The 14,170-nt window shown below is 40.6% G+C and overlaps 1 long non-coding RNA gene across 2 annotated transcripts in view; it reads left to right on the forward strand.

The window, feature by feature from the left end:
- Positions 1 to 7,339: 7,339 nt before the first annotated feature.
- Positions 7,340 to 14,170, forward strand: part of LOC111934681 (uncharacterized) — a 29,129-nt gene continuing 22,298 nt past the window's right edge. The window contains exons 1-2 of one of the 2 annotated variants that reach the window (XR_002867375.2): positions 7,340 to 7,400; positions 9,536 to 9,570. This is a non-coding gene — a long non-coding RNA (uncharacterized LOC111934681). Of the gene's footprint in view, positions 7,486 to 9,535; positions 9,571 to 14,170 lie in introns of both variants that reach the window. The other variant, XR_002867376.2, reaches the window with a different exon arrangement.

Raw genomic sequence — 14,170 nt, forward strand, 5'->3', positions numbered from 1 at the left:
TTCCTAGTAGATGGTGCAAGTGTTGATGGAGATAATGAGTAAAGAGATAAAAGATGTCATGTGGAGCTGATAAAAATACCTCAGTATGGTCCCTGCTGTCACCAGCATCACAGAGCCAGAGTGGTTTGAGCTGGGAGGGATCTCAAAGCCCATCCATTCCCACCCCAGCCATGGCAGGGCCAGCTCCCAGTGTCCCAGGTGCTCCAGCCCCAATGTCCAAGCTGGCCTTGGGCACTGCCAGGGATCCAGGGGCAGCCCCAGCTGCTCTGGGCGCCCTGTGCCAGGGCCTGCCCACCCTGCCAGGGAACAATTCCTGCCCAAGATCCCATCCAGCCCTGCCCTCTGCCACTGGCAGCCATTCCCTGCCTCCTGGCCCTGCAGGCCCTAAGAAGGCCCTCTCCATCTTTTTATAAGTAGGAATAATATAAAATCAATTATACTCCAGAGTGACATAACTTCAGCCAAATAATGTGATTTGTTAACTGCATTATGCAGCTTTAAGAATGGGTCTCATCCAAGCAGGAAAACATTCAAACATCAAGTTTTATAGAATCACAAGCAAAATGTTGGTATATCCTGTCAGGGCCAAAGCAGAGGAATGAGGAGGCCAGGTGGTCAATGCAGCATCTGGAGTCATAAACCAGAGTGGAAGATAAAAGAGCTTGCTTCAGGTGAATCATGTTACTGCTTTCAGGTTTTTTATCTCACCTTATTTCCTAAATCATCCATTTCAAATGGGTTAGAGAAATGTAAAATTTCGTCCAGGAAAATGACAATTTGAAGGAAATAATAAATAATGAAAATAAAGATCTGTATAATTTTAATAAACATTAGGGTTTTTATAAAATAAAATAAAATAGCAGGTTTTCCCTTCCTGCTGCTGCACTTGGGCTGTGTAATTCTTGTGCACTCGTAGCAGTTACAAGAGCTGTACAGTCAATGTTTCCTTGTCTCTAATGTAGGCATCACCTTCCTCTCAAGTAATTGAGGATGTAACAGCAGGTGTTACCTTTGCTTTATCTGCATTTAAATCTGCTTTTAGTTCTCTTCCTAGGAACACAAAGGGCTGGAGTTTTTGATTTCCAGCACTAAAAGCTAAAAATACTTCTCCAAAATGCTCCATGATGACATTTTACTATATCATTAACTATTTACATTTTCCTGTGTGGCTCTAGTGGAGATTTACTGTTTGTGTGTATGGTGCTCTCTCGGAGATTTACTGAGGAATGCTTTGAAAAGCAGGGATCTCAGATCTGCTGTAGGATTTAGACTGTTTTAGCTGGATCATTCAGCCTTCCCTGTGTGTGTGTTCACTGCAGTGACACCACCTCCCTTCCCCTGAGACAGTGACATCCAGTCAGGCCACGGCCACGATTTGCTCCTCTCTCCAGAGTCATTCCTCCACTGAAGCAATAGATCTGGAGCTGCTCTGAGCAGAGCCCTGCGTTTCCATCTCCCACAGCCAGTGGCCCCAGGAGAAGCACAGCCAGCGCAGGCATTTTATCAAGGCCTCCAAAAACAGCCTTTTACTGAATTTATTTTGTGAAGGCAGGATTTTTCCAGCTGGATGACAGCTGGCAAACATCAGTAGGAGATAAGGGCTGTCTTTTTTTCCTGGCAAAGACAGGATAGAGCTGTACCTGCCAGGGGTAGCAGGTTGGTGGTGATGAAAGGAAGAACAGCAGGACATCCTTAGAGCTTTGTGACCTCACTCCTGCACTTACTCCCGTTGTCCTTTGGTTTCCCATGAAGTTTCCTCAAAAGCCCTTCTCTGAGGCTTTGACAAACTGAGCAGAGCTGGGGAACACCCCCAGGCACTGACACTTCTCTCTGAAGCTGTGGAGCTGCTCCCATGGTCACGGTGTCCAGAGTGTGTGGGGTGCCACAGGAGCCATGGGACACTGAATTCCAGTGCTCAGAGCCCAGCTGCCTGAGGACTGAAGATTGAAATTCTCTGTAGGTGCTGGAGTGTTAAATATTCTGGTTCTGCACGTCCTTATTCACACAAATGCCCAGCACCTGGAATCTCTGCGTTCCTCACCTCAGCAACACACCGTGCCCTGGCACACCAGAATTAGCAAGACATCTGTCTATTTTATTTCTGTACAAAGGTTTTAAATGAAACTCAAATATCTGGAGTGACTTTTAGAAGCACTTGGGTTTTTTCTCTAACATGTTTGACAGGTAAATCCACCTTCTGTAGCTCTAAACGTGGTGTCAAATATTTAGATCTAACAAAAAAAGAAACAAGATTGTTACTCCTTAAATAGGATTTGTTTCAGGGAATTACTAAGCACTGATCCAAAACCCCAAACAGGAGGTCACCTGTCTCTTTTATGCTGTCCCACCAGGCAAATGTTAGAAGATAAAATAGAAATATGACAATAAATCTCTTTTATCTGCTGATAGAAGTATTTGTAGGTAGGTAAAAAGGCACACTGTAAATAGCATCTTGCATAGATTTGTGTCAGAGAGGATACCATGTATGTGCATATTAATTTCAATTTGAAAAATGTCTTGGATTTAAGTGAAATAAAAAAAAAAAATTGGCTTTTTATATAACAGGAATAATTTTGGCATGTCCTGGCTGTAGCTGGTGTCATATCAGGAGATAAAAAAAGCTTACATAATGCTCTGAAAGGACAGAAATATTAATATTGTGATATTCTATACTTAGCTCTTGAGCACTTTACTATTAGTCTGAGATGGTTAACTTAAATAGCTCTGAATAAGAGAGCTCAAAGAACAAATAAATATACAGGAGATCTGTGAAATGTGTGCTCTGTCAGAGCCTTTTTGGCAGGAGTGGAAGTCAGAAAGATATTACAGCCCTTTTTTATTTGATGCCTTTACAAGACAATGTGCTAAGTATGAAGGTTCCTGTTGACTTTTTGTGGTTCATCATTTCCAAGACACAGAGGATTAAATAAAAAGATGGACCCTGTATAAGAGAGAGAGAGAGTAGAAGAGTACATGACAACAAGCAGATGAAAAATAAGGGCAAAAATGCTGTAATAATTTCTCTTTCTACAGCTTAGAGTAATGAACTTCATAATTTGGTATTTGCCTTTGGTACAACAGGAAAAGGTTTTCACATTTCTGTGCCCAGTTTCGGTGTGCAGAGATGTAAAGGTCATTTCAAGGCACCCACGTTGCCTGTCTTGTTACCCACTTTGTGCAAATACAGAACAGGTTCACACGTTCCTGTTTCCTTTTTGTCTAAATTTATATCTTGATCATAGCTCTGTCTGAAGGACATTTCCCCGTTAGATGTGCACATGGAAGCTCAGCTCTAATAAGCAGCTCTCACTTTGGGAGGATCCCCTGGTGAGATCAATGGGACTGGAACGTGCAGGGCAAGAGGAGTTAGCAGGGGTGAGCTTTGCTCTGTGGATTTCAGAGGCATCTCTGTCCTAGGGATGAATTATTTATCTGTGTATTTATTTATTTTGAAGTGTAAGCCCTACCTTTGCATGCTGCTTCTAGATGTGATGCTAGTGCTTGGTGTAAGGCTCTTTTATCCTTTGGATGTGAAAGAATGCCATGCAGGAAGGAATGGCTTAAATGGCAGGAAAAAATGTATAGAATCCCAGAATGGTTTGGGTTGGAAGGGACCATAAAGATCATTTTATCCCACCCCAGCCATGGCAGGGCCAGCTCCCAGTGTCCCAGGTGCTCCAGCCCCAATGTCCAAGCTGGCCTTGGGCACTGCCAGGGATCCAGGGGCAGCCCCAGCTGCTCTGGGCACCCTGTGCCAGGGCCTGCCCACCCTGCCAGGGAACAATTCCTGCCCAAGATCCCATCCAGCCCTGCCCTCTGCCACTGGCAGCCATTCCCTGCCTCCTGGCCCTGCAGCCCTTGGCAATTGTCTCTGTCCAGCTTTGCTGCAGCTCCTTCAGGCCCTGCAAGGCCACCCTGAGCTCAGCCCAAAGCTTCTCCTGTGCAGGTGAACAATGGCAGCTGTGGCAGCCTTTCCTGCCAGCAGAGCTGCTCCATCCCTCTGCTCATCCTGGAGCCTCCTCTGGGCTCTCTGCAGCAGCTCCAGCTCCTTGCTGTGCTGGGCCCAGGCTGGGGCAGCTCTGCAGGGGGGGTCTCAATAGAATTGCAAAGTCTCTTTTAACCAGATATTGAGGAATTTTGAAATCCTCTCCAGAGATCACAAAGGACAGTGGTTTTGTACTCATTATTAGTGCAAAAACATCACTGCAAACCCCATTCTCTACAGTAATTTTATATAGGTTGGAAACTTAATGGAATCTATATGGATTTATTGTTTATGGGATTTCAGGTGCTACTACCTGCTTATATGATATGCTGTAAATTTCTTAATTAGCTAACAGGTGATAATTAAAGAGAAGACTCTTGCTGCACTAAAGTTGTGCTGGTACACCTTGCTGTACAGTTGGATTAATGGGAATTCTGTGCTAACAACATAAATGGGACTGAAGAAAGAACACTTTTGAATGGCCCAGACATCATTAATCTTACTAATTAGTAGCTGATGTCAAGTATGTCTTTAAAAAATATATAAAAATGTGCTTTCTTGGGAGCTGAACCTGTATTTAGTACTGGACAAATGCTTCAACTAATTTTCTGTTTTGAGTTGTTTTTCCTCTTCTCTTCTCTTTATATTATTTTGTTCTTTCAATCTAAATATTTTAACTTTCTTTCTCAAGGCTGTATGAGGTCCACAGGAGGAAGTCTATAGCTTTCATCTTGATTTATGGAGCCAATGATAAAAGTTTAGTCTCACAGCTTGTCGCCCATTTCTCTGCTAGATTGCTGCCTACAGCATATGTTCAAAGACAGGTTGCCCATAGTTGAATGTAGTTTTATTTCAGTAAACATAGCCTACAGTGGAAACATATTGAATTTAGGCTAAACTTGCAGAGGGATTGAAAGGAAAACACTGTGTGTGGTGTTGGGTTGCAATTAAGCCTGTTCTAACTTTGAGGAGCCTGTGTGGCTGTGCTGGAGGGGCAGAGAGGGTGGGATGGGCTCACCCTGCTCTGGGGGTCTGCAGCAGCCACGGTTTGGGGCTCAGGGGGTGCAGAAACAAGATATTGTTATGGCTCTGGTGTGAATGCATCTTCTTGTGAATCAATTTTCTGTGTCTCAGGAAGCTGTCTCTTCTGGATATCACAAAGAATTATTTCTGTGCAAGGTTTTCATGCTGGAGAGGAGAAACAGTTGAATAAGAGGAGAGTTATTCATCCCCAGGTGAGGAAGAGGACTGCTCCTTCATGCTCCCTCAGAAAGGCAGGAAACAATATAATGGAGTCATCACTTGGAAACACCCTTCACTGTTATACAGATTCTTAAATATCTTTATATATTAACCCCCCATTTTTTATATATAACAATTATGCACACACATATGTACACATTTTTTTAATATACGGACTATACATGCTGGCATGTTAATTAACAGCCAAGGAACTTGTTACTTTTATTGACCAGTCTTCAACATTAATTAATTTATTATTAATTTAACAATAAAATCCATACAGTTAAATGTTAGTGATTGCTTACTGTAGGAGTGTGTTCTCAGTTTTACCCAAAGAAGATGTGTGCTTATTTTTTTCTTGGAATAAGAATTCCATGTTAATAAAATACAGCATCACCTCACCAAACAAGGACATGTTTAAGCAAACCAATAGATCTGCTTTAGCATCACTTCCTTGTGTTCTCTGCATTTATTATCTGGAGTTACTACAGCAGAAAGGTGATTCTTTGTGCAGGCCTGTCCATGGGTAGGAGCCCACTCCTCTCAAAACTATTGCACTGCAGAAATACAAAATTACAGAACTCTTTCAGTGTTAAATATTGGCAATGAAGGGACACTTTTTGGGGTTTTTTCTGTTGCTGAGTTCAGGCTGCACAAAGCTCAGACAAAGGTGTTTCTGTCATTAATGATGCAAGAATCTACCCTGATTTAACAGACAAACAGATTGGTGCAAACAGACTGGCACCAAAAGAGAAGTAATATTCATCTTAAATGCCTCAGCTTGAAGGGACATTTTTGTTTCTCAAGCTAATTGAAGCAGACTAAAGTGCAGGATGCTCCCAGAAGAACGAGGGATGGTGGAGCACCGAGATCCTCATCCATAACCTGCCTGTCGCACACCCCTGGTCCAGACCAGCTTGGCTGCTCTGGGAAACTTCAGATTAATGGATCCCTTCTGCTGCCAGACTCGCTGGAGTGGCAGATTAAGATTCTATTTTTGGTGCCTAATTTCTAAATTAGCAGTTTCCATCAGCCTGTGTTTACTGCTGTCACCCAGGAACACGCTGGGCTGTGCAGGAGCTCGCTGAGTGATGTGTAATTAGAAAGAGCCAGGGCTGTGCCCTTGCACTTGCAAAATGAGATGGTGGCAGTTCTTCTCCCTGAATATCCCAATGAGGGTTTATGGGGGTATATTTATTTGGCACATTCTTTAATAATGAGGTTCTGAAAGGGTTTTTCCTGTCATTGATATATTGCTCAAAATTAAAAATTTTTTTTTTTTTTTTTCATTAGTTTCATACTTTTGTTTTCCTGAGTCTTTTGTGCCTTTCAAGTTGCTGTTAAATGAGTAGGCTTGCTTCAGATATTGTAATTTAAATACAGTTTTGCTTACTAAAACATAGAAAAAAATAGCTGTCTCAGCCCATATGAAAAAAATATTTCAGTTCTCATAAGGATAAAATATATCTGACTGGAGGTTCAAGAACAGTAGTGAAAGTCCAGGAAAAGTTCCAACATCTGCATCAAAGTGGAGTGAATGATGTAAATTTGCTTCCTGAAGTTATGTCCACTGTGGATATACATTCTCAGCTCTCGAGGGAGTGAGCTTGGATTGACTCCCCATTCCTAAAATTAGCCTTTCTGCAGAGAAATTGAAAACAAGACACCAAACTTTTTTCTAAGGTCTTAAAGGATGCTAAGATTTTTAGGAAAAGTCTCATCTCACCCAGGAAGTAACCATCATAGGGAGTGAAAGGTGAAAATGGGCCTCCAAAACTTACAAATAGTCAAATTTTGTCAGTGAGGAGGGGTTTCTGAGAAGAAACTGTTTGTAGAAAGCAGGATATGCTGGATATGGAGGGAGAAGTCATGACTGGCCAAGATCAGGAGACTTTTATTCACTTTTTTTATGTAGTAACTTAATGGAAAAGAGTACTTGACACTCAGCACACAGCCAAGATTCACAGCTGGTCGATGGGTAGTGGTAACTCATTTTCAGGTTTAGAAGGGAAAGCATTAAAAAGTATCAGGTGCCAGCACCCAGTGTTTTTCATGTGTCTCCTGGTTGTGCTAATTAATCCCAGTTAACCCAAACCAGATCAGGTGCCACTTAATATAAGGCTGAATCAGAGAGGTTTGGAGGAGGTTATGGGTATCTCTCAGAGATGCTGAGGTTAGTGAGGGTTCATGAATTTCATATAATTATATAAATTTGAAAACATTTAAATTTATCTTCCTAGAGGAATCTTAATATCAAGGTACTCATTTGATTTACACTTTTCCTATGCCACCTCTGTCTGTGCCATGAAGGATCATTTCTGTTTCTTAAATATGTATATAAAGTAGTTAAGCTTTTTAGCAACCTTCTGTGTGTTAAAATATTAATTACATGTGAAACTATTATCACAGATGAGACAGAATTATTTTTAACTTCAACATCTTTTATTTCTTATTCTGCTTTTTATGCTTACCAGGAAGGACATTCAGCATAAGCAGGTGACTTTATTCAGATTTCAGGTTTTTTAAAGAAGGATCTTCCCATCTTGTAAAGGATTCTTACTCAGTTCTTTAGATATGTTTGCTGAACTGCTCAGGAAGTCTTTGATTTCCTGACACTTTATGTTGCTGCAGTATGTTTGCCAAAATATTCTTAGTCACAGAGGTTGCAAAGCTTTTTTCTGTTTGGCTCTTGAAGCTGTGTGGCACAGAGATGCCTACAGTGAGAAAAGGGAATAAAGAAATTGGTGTAAATGTAATCACTCTCAGTTATCTGGTACAACCACTTGAAAGCATTTTTCACCAAGCAGTGGCAGGGCAGTGGTTCATTCTGAGTAAACTGATAAACATTAGGTTTTGATTAAAGCATGAAGATTCTGTACTATGGAGTTCTTTAAACTGAGCTCGAGCTGATGAAGGTGAATTATCTCACATTGGGGTGACTCCCAGGGCCCTGTGGAGGGGAGTTATGCCAACGTGTGTTTGGCACTGTCTGTGGGACTCTTTCAGTGCATTATTATCTCCAGATATATCTGCAAGCAATATTTTAGCCTGGAAATGCTGACACATCCAGGTTGTATTTTCCTTTCCTCTAGTACAAACTTCTTACCTGTAACTTCCAGAATTATAGACACAGAAGAGCACCAGAATAAATCACAGTGATTTCATTCCACTCCTATAAATTGTTGCCTAAATTGTCAACACCTCTTCACTATTAGTGTTAAGTAAACTGGCTTTTATAAAATATGAGCCACTCAATCATTTATCTTAAGCCCCAATCTCGCTTCTTGTTGTTTTAAAGGCAAGATATAACAGTAAGTGAAGGCAGGAATTGCTTCCCTGAGGAAATTTTAGTATGATCAAAGTAACCTGGCTGTTTAGGAGTGAAAGCAATGCCTGGCTTAATGAAATCCAGAAGAAATTAGATAAATAGATGAAATGGAGGATTCCAAACAAATTGTGTAGTAGATCTGGAGAGGGAATGCAAATTACTGAGCCTTCAGGTTGAATGTGGAGGGGACAATAGTGTGAGTAAAGGAGCTTTTAAAATAAAATATATTTTGTTGAAGGAGGGGAAGACAACTGTAGAGGTGGCTTTGGGATAGCTGGACACTTGACTATGTTAAATTGCTTTTGTGGTGATTTGGGTGAAGTGTGATGAGAGAAGAGACTAAATCAAATAAGAAGGGAGGAGCAGAGTTATATAGAGTCTCAAAGGTGGGATCAGGAAGATTAAACTACAGTTTCAAATCTAACTTTTCACAGAAAAGGATTTTTTTTAAAAAATCTATAATTCTTAATAAATAGAAGATTACTATGCAAGCAATAGAGCCTGGTTTAAATGTCATTCTCCTATCTTCAGGTCTGGCACTGGAATAAACATGAAGTGGGCAGACTAAAGTGTCTGCTAGTTCCAAATACAACTTGTATTGTTAAAATGACTCCAGTTCTAGTTTAGAAGCTGTGGGTCTCAAGGGATTTGCTGTTTATCAGTCTAACAGCCTTTATACTTGTGGTAATATCTCATTTCTGAGGGGCCTGGTTTTTATGTTCTGCTCACAATCTCAGCATTATACTGTTTGCCAGACTTGGGGCTGGGAAATCATCTTCCCAGATGAGATTGATGGGTTAATGGACCGTTTGTAAGGGTTGTTTAAGCATAATTGCACTGTTTGATTTGTGCAAAACTCATCAGTAAAGTGTTTCAAAATATAGGGATGACTCCTCTTATTTATCATCCAGTCTGTGAGGACAGAAATCAGTGTTTTCATTGCTGGAAGTCTAATTATTTTCTTTGCTCCTCCCCTCTAGAAAATCTTGCTTGCCATGTGGAGAGCCAGAGAAAGGTGAGAAAGATATTTTCTTAATTCCTGTCTATGCAACCATATGTGTGTGTGGGAGAAGCACAGCTTTCCTCACAATGCTCCTTGCAAAGGGGTTGGAAACAATATGTCACTAATCAGAACCTCTTGCAGGTAAGCACTGGGGTATTCCAGGCTGTGACATGAATGCAGATGTAGCTGAATATTTGCCAAATTGCTCTGCACATATTCAGCCAAGGCCAGGAACAGTGATGGGTTTACCTGTCTTATATAACCTTCAATTTCATCTTAGAATCTGTGCCCCACAAACCTAGGCGGGAAACCACTCTGTTTTGAATACACCTCAAGCACTGTGGCAAGATTTTTTTTGACAGAAAAAAAAAATAAATCAAGTCTTAGGTTAGCTTAAAAGTCTCCTTTTTCTTCCTCTCAGTCTTCTTCAGAGGAAGAGGAGAGCAGGTTTCAGCTCTGACACTGACATCTGTGTAGCACTAACTCTTTTGACTGATGTGATGGCCAGTAAAACAGGCATGCTGTTGAAATTGTGTTCATCTTTTAAGCTTAAATTGTTTAATCCTCGTGTGATGGTACCAAGACAAACACTGTCTGCTTATTTTTTTCTAGATCTCCATCTCTGCCTGTATCCATCTGTTGTATTTTCTCCTCAGACAGATGCCCAAATTAATATCAGGGAAGACAATATAATAGAGTTAAGGTCAGATGCCATTTCTGCTCTATGGTAGCTGTGTAACAATATATAGCAAAGGATCTTTTATAAAATTACATCATTTTTCTGCTACATTATTCTCTGGAAACGCTCAGCTTCTAAACATCTACATTTCGGGCCACAATTCATAGAGCACTTCATTAGGAAACCACTGGAAAGTTGGAGAGGCTCCTAATTTAAATCAATTCCAAGGAAATCTCTCAGTGGCATTTTCAGTGTCCATCTGCAACTTTGCATTCTGTGAGAGGAAGAGCATTTCTGTTTTACTCAATCCAGCTACTCCTCAGACTTAATCTGGTCCTCAAAATTCACTAAGTAAAGCTGGGCCTTAGGAAGGGCTAATTCTGTGAAGCACAGACAGGAAAGCTGCAGTATGGCTGTGAGCAGTTAATTGAGATCATTACCAATAAACTGTTTTGTGGTATCAATTAGAAATGTAAATACATTTATGCCTAGTGAATGTAAACCGTTAAGTATTGTTCTTTAACCTTAGGTACCCTCTCTGTGTCACCCAGTGGTTCTGCCAGTGCAGTGTGTTTATTTCATTTTTGTGATAATATTTTGGTTTGGTTGGAGCAGGTTGGTAAACAACTGAGCTGTGATAATTATTTCAGTAGTTTGTTTGGTTTTATTTCCTCTTTGGGATAGGCTGTGTAACTGTGTTTTTATTGCCTGTTCCTCAGGCAAATGTTTTGGAATTGGAGATAATATCTTCTACACAACTTTCAATGAAGTTTTTGTATATTTAATTCCTCACATTTCTATATTTTTTTCTCTCTACGGTTTCTTCTTTCCACTCCTTCACGTTTTTGTTAAAAGAAATTATTTACAATTGTTCTTTATTATTAAGAGAAAATATGTGCCATTAAAATACATCATTTAGGACATGTTTCTGTTCTCAGAAACCTTAAGCCCTTTCTCAGCCCCCTTCCTGTCCCAAATGTGTGCTACACTTTGATTAAGGCACAACTCAGTTATGTTGAATTCTCTGGGGTATTTTTAGTCTTAGAGGTCACCTCAGTCAGTATTGTCTGAGGGGAGAGTCAGTTTATTCAAAATGCATTCTTTCTGCTTTTGGCTAATTCTGGGAAATGTTTTCACTCAAACAGGGAACGTGACCTAAAAGGAATAAAAACAAATGCTCAGTTTTATCATCTTGGGTTCTTTGTTGAGATAGACTCAGCTCTGCCACAGCTGGCACAAGGGCCAGTGGATTTGTCCCCATTTTGTGTTTTGTTGAGGGAGCAAATGCAAACCAGGATTTTTCTGGACCAATTCTTGATGTTGCCATTTCTCTAAGTGCAGTTTGGAACGTGGTGAAAGGAAAACAGGTTATATTCTATTCTTGCTTGTTCTACTTTTGATAATTGTTACTCCAAATTTTAGCACATTCCTTTGTCATCCCACATACGTATGGCAGTGATGAGAGACACTTCCTCCAGTGCTAGTCTGTTCTTTTAACAATCCACATGAGTGACACAGATTAATAAAATGTGACATTTCAGGATCCAGAGTAAAATATGAAATAAAAAATGACTGTTTGAGGAAAAATTAGTCATATGCAGAGGGACCTATTAAAGTTGCCTCACATATCAAGCCTTTGTTCTGAGCATGTGTGACTGGAAGTGCAAAGCTAGGCTGTCAGGATTTGTTTAGTTAATGATTCCAACTTGTTAAAATTTTAACCATGGCTCCTTTTGTTGAGCTTCAAAGGATTCGTAATGCTCTTTATATTAATTTATCTTATATTCTTGAAAGTATAACACACTTTGGTTATTATTTGGGTATTGATTTGGCTGCTTGGCATGTACTGTTTATGGGCAATTTTGATTTTGAATAGGGGGTTCAGTGTAAAAAAAGAATCTGCATAAAATTCATAGCTCATATAAAAGTGCTTTTTTGTTATCCACCAAGACATGAGCTACAAATCAAGTGTGAGAAGAGCTTGAAGCTAGACTGTAAGATGTGCATGCTAAAACCTATCACAATTCATACTTGTCAGAGAAATGCACATTTAAAATCCTTGGTCATGTATAATAATAGACCGAAACACAAATAGGATGCTCGAGCATCAAACTTTAAGAACACTTTTGTTTTGAAGAGAAGAGAGGAACTTGAAAGGAGTCATAAAAGTGCAATGTGGGAAGGAGCTCATACTGAGTTTTCAGCATGGCACTACCAGGCCTGTTATCTTTATCTGTCTCTGTGTGGTGAGCAATAATAGGAAAGGATTTCACTTTCTGTGTTAAGCTGCTGGGTAACCATCTGGTTACAGAAATGCATAACGTTTTTGGATTATGTTTGGCACAGTCCTGTTCTCCCATCAGTCCCTGCCCACACTACAGACATTTTGCTCCCTGAGCTGGTTCCAGAGCCCAGCAGAATGAATGGAGATGATGCTGTGGGTTTCAGTAGTTAATTTGCATAATTAATTTTTCTTACACAAACATTCAAAGCACAGAACCTGCTTCTGCAGAGGGAGGTGGGCTTCAAACTCTGGGGTCAAGAGAGATGTTTTCAAATAGATACATCCAAATGTAGTTTGCCTGTGCGTATCCCCATGGTCATCAGAAAGAAAAGGCCTCTTGAAGCATCTCTGGCTTTAGAAATGATGAAAAGATGGGTTCAAACTAAAACCAAGCACAGGGAACTGTTGTATAAGGTGGGTCTCTCAGTAAAGCAAAGAACTAAACTTTCTCTTCTCACCTGGAAAGGTCTGGCTGATCAAGGACACCTGCTTTCACAGGGTTATTTCTCCTTCATCTGTGTCTGGAGGGGTTGGTCTCTGGAAGACACCCACAAGGACAGATACAGCCTTACTCCAGTTAATAACTGCATTTTTATACCATGATGATTGGCTCACACAGATTCAGTTAGCGTTGACTGTATAGAAAAAATGTGGCTGTGAAAAAAATGTCTGTATAGAAAGAATGTGTGTGAATTTGTGCAATCCAGTTGGTTTAAAAGATGTGTGAATCCTAAAGCACACATGTATACATTCACTACATGCTTTGCAATTCCTTTCTAATATAATGAAGAAAGAAACTACAGAGACAATTACACTCTAAGCAATGCCAAGGACTTTGTGATATGTTTGGAAAATACTTTGTGCAGCATAGTATGACATTGAGTATGTCCCAGTCCATGTATTATGTGCATCTTTAGAAATCCCATTTCTTTACCAGAGCCAAAGATAGGTTTGAGTGTCAGAGAGTGACCTTTTGGAGCAATCCTTCTGTCCTTTATGCAGTGACAAGTTTGTTCCTCTTCCCACGTGAAGCTTGGGCCTGTGCTCCCCTCTGCCCCTCCCAGCTGAGGGTTTGTCATGGCAGTGGCAAAGGAGCAGATGGAGGCAGCAGAAGCCCCAGGGTCAGAACCAGCCACATCAGCAGGCTAGAGGAAGGATGTTTCCTTGTTGATAAATATCGTGTAAAGTGTTGGATCTGCATGAAGACGTGTGTAGCTCCCTGTGCAAATCAAGGGGATTCCAAACCCTCTCTCTGCCCAGACTGGCAAAGCACACTCAGCTCTGTGGATGGCCTGAGATGCCCGTATGCTATGGAGTATTTTTGGATTTTTTTTGGATTAATATCATGCTTCAGTGCACCCATCTGTCTGTGTACTGGGTGCAAGTTTCAAAGGAAGATAAGTGATATGCAACCAGCTAAAAATGCAGGCAAAAATTAGGACTTCAGCAAATTTGAGTAGATTTTGAAAAGTAGGGTGCTGCCAGATTGAAATACTCAACAGGTTCATGCAACTTTCCAAGTAAATGGAAGCCATTTCATAAATGCAATTAATACAGACCTGGGAGGCTGAATGAGTAATGCTTCTGGCCCTCCTTGTTCAAAGAGATCAGGAAAACACAAGAGAGAGGCAAAAGGCATTCTGGTGTCA

This window comes from Cyanistes caeruleus, chromosome 12 (genome assembly GCF_971803275.1).
Source record: "Cyanistes caeruleus chromosome 12, bCyaCae1.hap1.1, whole genome shotgun sequence".
In the NCBI taxonomy this organism is placed as follows: domain Eukaryota; kingdom Metazoa; phylum Chordata; class Aves; order Passeriformes; family Paridae; genus Cyanistes; species Cyanistes caeruleus.